The sequence below is a fragment of the Trichechus manatus genome, unplaced genomic scaffold (assembly GCF_000243295.1).
Source record: "Trichechus manatus latirostris isolate Lorelei unplaced genomic scaffold, TriManLat1.0 scaffold00001, whole genome shotgun sequence".
Taxonomy (NCBI): Eukaryota; Metazoa; Chordata; class Mammalia; order Sirenia; family Trichechidae; genus Trichechus; species Trichechus manatus.
In genome coordinates, this window is record NW_004443937.1 from 19,655,503 (window position 1) to 19,665,189 (window position 9,687).

Sequence of the window (9,687 nt, forward strand, 5' to 3'; positions counted from 1 at the left end):
ATCCATTTAAGCAAAGTTCAAGAACAGGTAAAACGTATCTATGGTGATATCAGAAGAGTGATTACCCTTGGGAGGAAGTACAAGGGAACATTCTGGGGTGCTGGTAATGTTCTGTATATTAAACTGGGAGATGTTTACCTAGGTGTCTGTATATTTAAAACTCATCAAAGTGGACAGTTAAGACTTGTACATTTTACTGCATATAAAGCATATCTCAAAAACTTACTCAATTGACCTCCCCAACTCCAAAAAAATCACTAAACAGATAGCATGTAACTCCACTATACTGGGGTCAGACAAACCAAGGGTTATCTTTACCACACATTATCTGAATAACCTCAGGAAAATCACTTAATTTCATTAAACTCCAGCTTTCACATCCATAAAAATGATCTAGTCATTGTACCTACCTCCAGATATTCCTACCTAAACCCCCTTCAGTCCCAGACACAGAAGAATCTATACTATATTTGTGTGTGTGTGTGTATATGTGTATGTGTGTGTGTAATACAATAACTCTTGCTGCCCCATCAGTACCGAAGACAGAATTGTTAGCATCCAAAAACTGGTTCAAAGTTTCCCTAAGGTGGAAAGAAATTAATCTTCAAATTAATCCAGAGATGAATGGGGAAGGGCACAAGGAGGTAAATACCTGGGACCCCAAGTTTGGTAGCTGATTCTGTAGAAGTTACCCAGACAAACAGGCAAGAAGTGAGGAATGCAGGGAACCCTGCTTCTCTAGAAGCCCGTGGGCCTAGCCAGGGCCAGGACCATTCAGTTCAGCTGTGTAGGTTGTACGCTGCACAACTCCAGGGGTGTAGTCTATGTGAATGGCGCCCCTTGTGGTTGTGTTGTGCAGGATCATTATGTGGGCACTACTAGAAGGCTGAGGCCTCACCATCTGAGTGTCCAGCCTGGTCCAGAAAGAGAACCTCTCAGGTCAGAACCTCTCCTTGGCTGCATTAACCCTGTACTTGGTGATTTTTCAAAGGAACAAAGCCCTGTCACCAAGGTTTGACGTTGTTTCATCCCTGAGTGCCCCATTCAACTCCACCCAACAATACCCAGGAAAATTTAAACCTAGTGATGTTCTCGGACATCCATGGGGGCGGAGTTATAAAACTCTGCAATTGTATTTCAGGCAGTGGGGGATGGGAGGTACTCCTGAGCTAGGTCATGGTTAGTAACACACCAACTGCTGTTGAGTGCACTCTGACTCATGGTGACCTCATGTGTGTCAGAGTTGAACTGTGCTCCATAGGGTTTACAATAGCTAATTTTTCAGACATAGATCACCAGGCCTTTCTTCTTAGGTGCCTCTGGGAGGACTCAAATCTCCATCCCTTTGGTTGGCAGTTGAGCACATTAAACACTTGCACCACCCAGGGACTCATATCCCCATTATATCTGCTGATAATAGTACTATTGTTGGTCTGCTAAATCTCTAACTGTGGCCTATTTTGGGTTTTGATGTGGCAAAATTTTATGTGAGTGCCCAGAACAGGGTGGGAGAAAGGACTGAGGATTTATCATACCAGAACTCATCCATGTCTGTATGTTTAAAATTTGTAAAGCCTCAGAAAAATTAAATCATTTTTGCAAACTTCCCCATGTTTGGTGAAGTATGAGCTGAAAGGGATCATAAACCCAAATTGTTAAGAAATGATGAACCAAAATAAAGCACAAACTATTTTCTTCAAAGGGGCAATATTGAACTTTCTTGTCTCACCCCTACATGTTACAGGAAAGGGGGCACTTTCAAGCCCTCCAGCCGAGGACACTTAGATCTTTGAGGAGTGAAAGTGGTAATGTGGGGGGTGGAGGGGAGGAAGGGGAGGCCAGGCCTTGAGGAACTATGGGGAGGGATGGTTTCTTCTTCCATTAAAATCTTGCTTTCCTCTGTATAGAAACATTAATTTCAGAAAGAGAGGCAATAACTATTGCCTATCCTTTAGAATGGCACAGGACTGGGCAGTGTTTCATTCTGTTGTACGTAGGGGTTGCTATGAGTCGGAGCTGACTTGACAGCACCTAACAAGTCTTTAGAAATTAATTCAATAGGTAGTTTATTCATTTCTCTCTCACGCACACTCTTCCCCCCAGCCCATTTACAAAACTTTTGGTGGATTTGCTATGGATTTTGTTTAAAGGTGATTGTTTAAGTAACTAGAAAAAAAAATCACCAAAAAGGGATTACTCAATTTTTCTCAAAATTCCACAAGTATCCTAGGTTCACTCTGGGAGAAAGAGACTTAAATAGAGCTTTTCAGAAATATATGAATTCAAGGCAAGAGAGGCTAATGGTGAATTTTTGCTTGGCAAGTTCTGTTTTTGTATGTCTCAAAATGTATACATAAAAGTATATGTGTGTATATATTTTATTGCTATTATTTGGTGAATATTTATATTTTGTAAAATAGGTTGAGGCTACAACTTTCAGGTGAACTATTCACTGCAGACATGGAAATGAAATCAGTAAAACACCTTTAAGTTTCCTTGACAAATTAATTTACCAAATGATAAACCTCCTTCCAAGTGTAATAATAACACAAGAAAGCAATATTAATAAGCCCTTAAGTGTCAGGCACTGGGTGAAGCATTTTATATACATTTGGTTATTTAATTCTGAAAATAACTCTGAGTCATATATAATCCTCAAAAAATCTTATTTTGTAAACTCTATGCATTATATTATCCTCAAAAAATCTCTTTTACTAAAAGGGTAATTTATATTAAAAAATTTATTTAAAAGAAGAGGCAAAAAGGAGTCAGATAATTAACTCAGAGTCACGCTGGAATGTAACAAGAATTCACAAGCAGGCAGCCTGCCCTCAGAGCTTCTCTCTGACCCTCTACCAGATTACATAGTTTTGTTCACCTATTCCATCATGAGGTCAGTCATAATAATGGTTCTTTTATCAGAGGATCTCACAACAGACCACTCTGGACATTTAGACAGGGATTCAGTTCAGTTTAAAGAGGCAGTAAAGAACCTTCTTTCTGAGACCATGACTTGGAGAAAAAATAAAATCACTTCTGAGAGGCTTAAACCCCTGGCTTGTGTCATACACCAGTAAGGAGTCTGAATTTACACAGCTGTGCAGTGCCAGAAATGTAAGCCAAGAAATTACCATAAAACATGGTCCAGTACCTTTGAGGTCCCTAGGCTTCCTGCAAATACAAACTCAAAACTATAGAGAAACTTCTTAGCCCATGGGTCACAGAACTTCCACTGAGAAAAGAACCTGCCTAGAAGATGACTTCAAAATCAAAGGTTACAAACTTTAAGAGGAAAGATCATCATCGTGAAGCAGAATCATCAGATGCAGCAAACAGAAGAATTAGCACTAGAATTGCTTAAAATAATAGAATAATCTGAAAGATACTACAAAATTAGGCTGTTAATAATTACTAAAGAAACAGAAACCAGTATTATAGACTAGGATTAAAAAAAAAAAAAAGGAAAAATAAGCAGATTTGAAAAAGGACCAAGTAGCAATTCTAGAAATAAAATATGGTGAAATATTAAAAGTCATTGAATAAGTTTAGGGTACATATTAGACACTGTTGAAGAAAAAATTATTGAATTGGAAGACCGATATGAGAAAGTTATCCACATAAAAAATAAATCAGCTTAATTAAATTAAGAAAAAATTAAAGGCATAGGGGTAGAAAAATAAGGCCCAACATACTTCTAATTGGAGTTCTAAAAGAAAAAATAGAACATATACGGCACAGGCAATATTTTTAGAGATAATAATGAAAAGATTCCAAAATTAAAGATATGATTCTTCAAATCAAAGAATTATGCAGAGTCCAATAAGAAAAAAACTAAAAACAAATTATTAACTAATTATGGTGAAGTGGCAGATGAAAAATGATGACAATATCTTAAAACCACCCAAAAAGAAAAGATAGGTTATTTCAAATTAAACTATGATTAAATTGACAACGTATCATAAACAATAATAAATGCAAGAAGACAAAGTAATGTTTTGAAAGTGCTGAAGGGAAATAACTGTCAGTATTATAGATTGAAATGTGTTCCCCAAAAATATGTGTGGTAAACCCTTACCTCTATGCCTGTGGTTATAATCCCATTTGAAGATGGGTTTTTGTTATGTTAATGAGACAGGATTAACATAGGTGTGTCTTGAGTTGATCTCTTTTGAGATATAAAGGAGATTAAATAAGCAAGCGAGTGAGCAGAGATGGGGTAAAACAGATGCTGAAACACATGTAGATCTCCAAGGAACCAGGAAGGAGAAGCTGAAAAGACAAGGACCTTGCTCCAGAGTCACAGAGAGAGAAAGCATTCCCCTGGAGCCAGTACCTTGAATTTGAACTTCTAGCTTCCTAAACTTCGAGAAAATTAAATTTCTGTTTGTTAAAGCCACCGACTTGTGGTATTTCTGTTATAGCAGCACTAGATGACTAAGACCCACAAGGGATATCATTGCTGATGTCAGATGGCCCCTGGCTGAAAGCAGAGAATACCAGAAAGATGTTTACTTGTGTTTCATTGACTATGCAAAGGCATTCGACTGTGTGGATCATAATAAATTATGGATAATATTGCAAAGAATGGGAATTCCAGAACACTTAACTGTGCTCATGAGGAACCTGTACATAAATCAAGAGGCAGTCATTTGAACAAAACAAGGGGATACTTCATGGCTTAAAGACAGGAAAAGTGTATGTCCGGGTTGTATCCTGCCACCATACCTATTCAATCTGTATGCTAAACAAATAATCTGAGAAGCTGGACTATAAGAAGGACAGGGCATCAGGATTGGAGGAAGACTCACTAACAGCCTGCGTTATGCAGATGACACAGCCTTGCTGGCTGAAAGTGAAGAGAACTTGAAGCACTTATTCAGGAAGATCAAAGACTTATGGATTACACCTCAACATAAAGAAAACAAACTTCCTCACAACTGGACCAATAAGCAACATCATGATAAAGGTAGAAAAGATTGAAGTTGTCAAGGATTTCATTTTACTTGGATCCACAATCAACAGACATGGAAGCAGCAGTCAAGAAATCAAAAGACGCGTTGCATTAGGCAAATCTGCTGTGAAAGACCTCTTCAAAGTGTTCAAAAGCAAAGATGTCACCTTGAAGACTAAGGTGCGCCTGACCCAAGCCTTTGTGTTTTCAATAGCCTTATATGCATGTGAAAGCTTGACGACGAATAAGAAAGACCAAAGAAGAATTGATGCCTTTAAATTGTGGTGTTGGCAAAGAATATTGAATATACCATGGGCTGCCAAAAGAACAAACAAATCTGTCTTGGAAGAAATGCAACCAGAATACTCCTTAGAAGCAAGGATGGTGAGACTACGTCTCACATACTTTGGACATGTTATCAGAAGGAATCAGTCCCTGGAGAAAGACATCACACTTGGTAAAGTAGAGGGCCAGCTAAAAAGAGGAAGACCCTCAAGGGGATGGATTGACACAGTGGCTGCAACAATGGGCTGAAGCATAACAAGGACTGTGAGGATGGTGCAGGACCAGGCAGCGTTTCGTTCTGTTGTACATAGAGTCGATATGAGTTGGAACCAACTTGATGGCACCTAACAACAACAGAGAAAGTGTTAAAGGATTTATTTCTTTAAAAAGGATATTGAGGTCATGGAAGCCCCCTAGACACATCCAAACTCCCTGGGGGACTGAATTGCTGGGCAGAGGGCTCTGGGGACCATGGTCTCAGGGAACATCTAGCTCAATTGGCATGACACAGCTTACAAAGACAATACTCTACATTCTACCTTAATGAGTAGTGTCTGGGGTCTTAAAAGCCTGTGAGCAGCCATCTAAGATACTCCACTGGTCTCATCCCTTTGGGAGCAAGGGAGAATGAAGAAAACAGGATACAAGGAAAAGATTAGTCTGAAGGACTAATTGTCCACAGCTACCAAGGCCTCCACCGGACTGAGTCCAGTACAGCTAGATGGTGCCCAGCTACCACCACTGACTGCTCTGACCAGGATCACAACAGAGGGTTCTGGACAGAGCTGGAGAAGGATGTAGAGCGTAATTCTAACTCACAAAAAAAAATACCAGATTTACTGGCCTAAAGGAGACTGGAGAAACCCCGAGAGTATGGCTCCCAGACACCCTTTTAGCTCAGTGGGGAAGTTACCTCCGAGGTTCATCGTTCAGCCTGGGAGTGGACAGCCCCGTAAAACCAAATGAGACTAACGAGGTACAGGAGTCCAGTGACAAGGGCCAGAAAGCAGAAGGGGACAAGGAAGCTGGTGATAAGGAACTCAAGTTTGAGTAAGGATATTGTTGATGTGTTGTGAGATTGTTAACCATTGTCATAGGGCAACATTTGTAGTAACTGTTAAATGAGAAACTATTTTGTTCTGTAAGCCTTCATCTTAAGTGAGAATAACAGCACAATTCGAAGAGCGTAGTCAATGTCACTGAAACTGTGCATGTAGAAATTTTTGAAATGGTGTATCTTTGGCTATGTGTATTTTCACCAAAAAAAAAAAGGTTGAGAAGTTAGAGGGTTAAGATGTTGTGGGGTTGTTAACCAATGTCATAAAACAACATGTGTACTTCTGTTTCATGAGAAACTATTTGTTCTGTAAGCCTTCACCAGAAGTACAATAAAAAAAAACTTAAAAAAAAAAAAGGATATTTAACTCAGAAGAAAGAGATGATCTCAGGAAGCAATGGTAAGATGATATTCTCTAAAAATTATTCCACTAAAAGCAACAAGGACTCTTGGAGAAATGAATAATTCCAAGACTGGAGCAAGAATGAACAAGATGAGGCTGGGAAATTTTATGAGCCTGAAAGCAACGAAGTTCTCTGTGGTAGCTGGCCTCCAAGATAGTCCTTAATGATCCTCATCTCCCAGCAACGACACACTTGCATCATTCCCTGCCACACCACACATGGCTGTTCTGTGTGGCCAATAGAAAATGGAAGAAGAGAGTATGTGACTTGCAAAACGGGTCATAAAGTGCATTGTTACTTTTGTCATAGTTTCTTGCATTACCTGCTCTGGGGGAAGCCAACTAGCATTTCCTGAGGACACTCAGATAGCCCTGTGGAGAGACTCACATAAGAAGGAACTAACAACTAGCACTAACTTGCTAGCGGTGTGCATGAGTCACCTCGGAAGGAGATTTCCCAGACTCAGTCAAGTCTTCAAATGACTTTAGCCCCACCGACCTCTTGACTACGACCTAAGAATACCTGAGCCATAACTGCCCAGCTAAACTGCTCTCAAATTCCTGACCCAAAGAAACTGTGAGAGATAATAGATATTAGTTGTTATTTTAAGCCACTAAATTTTGGGGGTAATTGTTACACAGCTATAAATATTTAGTACACTAACAAAGACTAATGGAGATGTGTCAAAAAAGCACAAGAGCCAACTTGAAGGGACTCCCACTGGCCTAATATAGAACAATTTGAGTGTCAACTAAGAATAAGACTGAAAATAGATTGAAATACATCAAATTATAATTATATATAATATAATGTATGTCATTGTTGTTGTTAGGTGCCATCAAGTCGGTTCTGACTCATAGCAACCCTATGGACAACAGAATGAAACACTGCCCAGTCCTGTGTCATCCTCACAATCATTGTTATGCTTGAGCTCATTCTTGCAGCCACTGTGTCAATCCATCTTGTTGAGGGTTGTCTTAGCTATCTAGGGCTGCTATAACAGAAATACCACAAGTGGATGGCTTTAACAAACAGAAATTTATTCCCTCACATTCTCGGAGGCTAGAAGTCTGAATTCAGGGTACCAGCTCCAGGGGAAGGCTTTCTCTCTCTGTCTGCTCTGGGAGAAGATCCTTGTCAGCAATCTTCCCCGGACAAGGAGCTTCTCAGCTCAGGGACCCCAGGTCCAAAAGACACACTTTTCTCCTGGCTCTTGTGTCGTGGTGGTATGAGGTCCCCATGTCTCTCTACTTGCTTCTCTCTTTTATATCTCAAAAGAGATTGGCTTAAGACACAACCTAATCTTGTAGATTGAGTCCTGCCTCATTAACATAACTCATTAACATCATAGAGGTAGGATTTACAATGCATGGGAAAATCACATCAGATGAAAAAATGGTGGACAATAACAATACTGAGAATCATGGACTAGCCAAGTTGCCAGATATTTTGGAGGGGCACAAGTCAATCCATGACAAGTGCCTTCCTCTTTTTCGCTGACCCTCTACTTTACCAAGCATGATGTCCTTCTCCAGGGACTGATCCTTCCTGATAACATGTCCAAAGTACATGAGATGAAGTCTTGCCATCCTTGTTTCTAAGGAGCATTCTGGCTGTACTTCCTCCAGGACAGATTTGTTCCTTTTTCTGGCAGTCCATGATATATTCATTATTCTTTGCCAAAATCATAATTCAAATGCATCAGTTCTTCCTCCATCTTCTTTATTCATTGTCCAGCTTTCTCATGCATATGAGGCAATTCAAAACACAGTGGCTTGGGTCAGGTGCACCTTAGTCCTTAAAGTGACATCTTTGCTTTTTAACACTTGAAAGAGCTCTTTTGCAGTACATTTGCCGAATGAACTGCATCCTTTCATTTCTTGACTGCTGCTTCCATGGGCATTCATTGTGGATCCAAGTAAAATGAAATCCTTGACAACTTCAATCTTTTCTCCCTTTATCATGATGTTGCTTATTGGTCCAGTTGTGAAGATTTTTGTTTTCTTTATGTTGAGGTGTAATCCATAAGTCTTTGATCTTCATGAATAAGTGCTTCAAGTCCTCTTCACTTTCAGCAAGCAAGGTTGTGTCATCTGCGTAATGCAGGTTGTTAATGAGTCTTCCTCCAATCCTGATGCCCTGTTCTTCTTCCTATAGTCCATCTTTTTGGATTATTTTCTCAGCATACAGATTGAGTAGGTATGGTGGCAGGATATAACCCTGATGCACACCTTTCCTTACTTTAAACCATGCAGTATCCCCTTGTTCTATTCGAAAGACTGCTTCTTGATCTAAGTACAGATTCCTCATGAGCACAGTTAAGTGTTCTGGAATTCCCATTCTTTGCAATTTTATCCATAATTTGTTATGATCCACACAGTTAAATGCCTTTGCATAGTCAATAAAACACAGGTAAACATCTTTCTAGTATTCTCTGCTTTCAGCCAGGATCCATCTGACATCAGCTATCATATCCTCTGTTCTACGTCCTCTTCTGAATCCGGCTTGAATTTCTGGCAGTTCTGTGTCAATGTACTGCTGTAATCACTTTTGAATGATCTTCAGCAAAATTTTACTTGTTGTGATATTAATGATATTGTTCAATAATTTCCACATTCTGTTGGATCACGTTTCTTTGGAATGGGCACAAATATGGATCTCTTCCAGTCAGTTGGCCAGGTAGCTGTCTTCAAAATTTCTTGGCATAGATGAGTGAGCACTTCCAGCACTGCATCCATTCATTGAAACATCTCAACTGGTATTCCGTCAGTTCCTGGAGCCTTGTTTTTCATCAATGGCTTCAGTGCAGCTTGGACTTCTTCCTTCAGTACCATCAGTTCTTGATCATGTACTACCTCATGAAATGGCTGAACGTCGACAAATTCTTTTTGGTATAGTGGCTCTGTTTATTCCTTCCATCTTCTTTTGATGCCTCCTGGGTTGTTGAATATTTTCCCAGTAGAATCCTTCAATATTTCAACTTGAGGCTT